The following is a 1,135-nucleotide window of genomic DNA, read 5'->3' as shown; positions in this document are numbered from 1 at the left end:
GGGCGCCTGTGGTCCCAGCTACTTGGGAGGCAGAGGCAGGAGACTTGCTTGAGCCCTGGAGTTGGAGGTTGCTGTGAGCTGTAAGGCCACGGCACTCTACCCAGGGGGACAGCTTGAGGCTCTGTCTCAAAAAAAAAAAAGATACATCTTTTGATTGAGCTGCAATAAACAATCTAGTGCATGTGTCCTTATGGTTAAATGATTTTTTTTCTTCTGTGTAATGGGACTGTGGGATCTAGACTCTCACTTCAATTCCTCTGATTTCTATGTTTATTCTTATCCTAGTACCACCCTGTCTTAATTTTTGTTGCTTCACGACATCTTTAGAAATCAGGAAGTGTGAGTCCTACAACTTTGTTCTTTCACAAGAACATCCGTCATTTCTGCATCCGTCAAAATTCCACATAACCTTTAGAAACAGCTTGTCAATTCGTACAAAGAAACTAGCTTAGATTTTTATAAGAATTTCATTGCAATTGAAGGGTTGTAGCCATGGCTCTGCACCACCCTGTGACCCTGGGCCTCATCAAGGGTCAAAGATGATGAAGCTCAGGAGCAATCCAGGAAGAGCTGCCATCCCAGGCACCACAACAAACACACCAAGTTCATGTGGGACATGATCTGAGAGGTGTGTGGCCTTTGCCATGGAATTGCTCTAGGTTTCCAACGACAAAAACAGGCCCTCAAGTTCAACACGGGAAGGATGGGGAGACACACATCCTTGCCAATAGGAAGTGAAAGAAGCTGAGCTATGACTTTGTGGCTATGAGGAAAGCAGCTGCCAAGAAGGACTGATCCCCCTCTCTCCTCTGTGCATAATAAAACTCTTCTTCCAGAAACTTGTGTTTCTGCTCAATAGCTTTCCTGGGTCCAGTCCGTCCATCTGTTTGGGACTCACCCCTGGGCAGGACTATACCCCTTCCTGGATTCAAACCCCCTTCCTGGGGCAAAGGGCAAGTGACACAGAAGCAAGCAATAAATTGCTCCTGTGCACCAAGGGGAAAAAGGGAATTTCACTGAGTCTGCAAATGAATTAGGTGAGAATTGCCATCTTGACAATATAAAGACTTGTGAGCATGAGATGTTATTCCATTTACTTAAAAAAACATTTTTTTTGAGACCGAGTCTCACTCTG

Source organism: Otolemur garnettii, unplaced genomic scaffold (genome assembly GCF_000181295.1).
Source record: "Otolemur garnettii isolate 467f Iridium unplaced genomic scaffold, OtoGar3 scaffold00003, whole genome shotgun sequence".
NCBI lineage: Eukaryota > Metazoa > Chordata > Mammalia > Primates > Galagidae > Otolemur > Otolemur garnettii.
The sequence above is the reverse complement of the archived record's forward strand: the minus strand, read 5'-3'. Positions refer to the sequence as shown.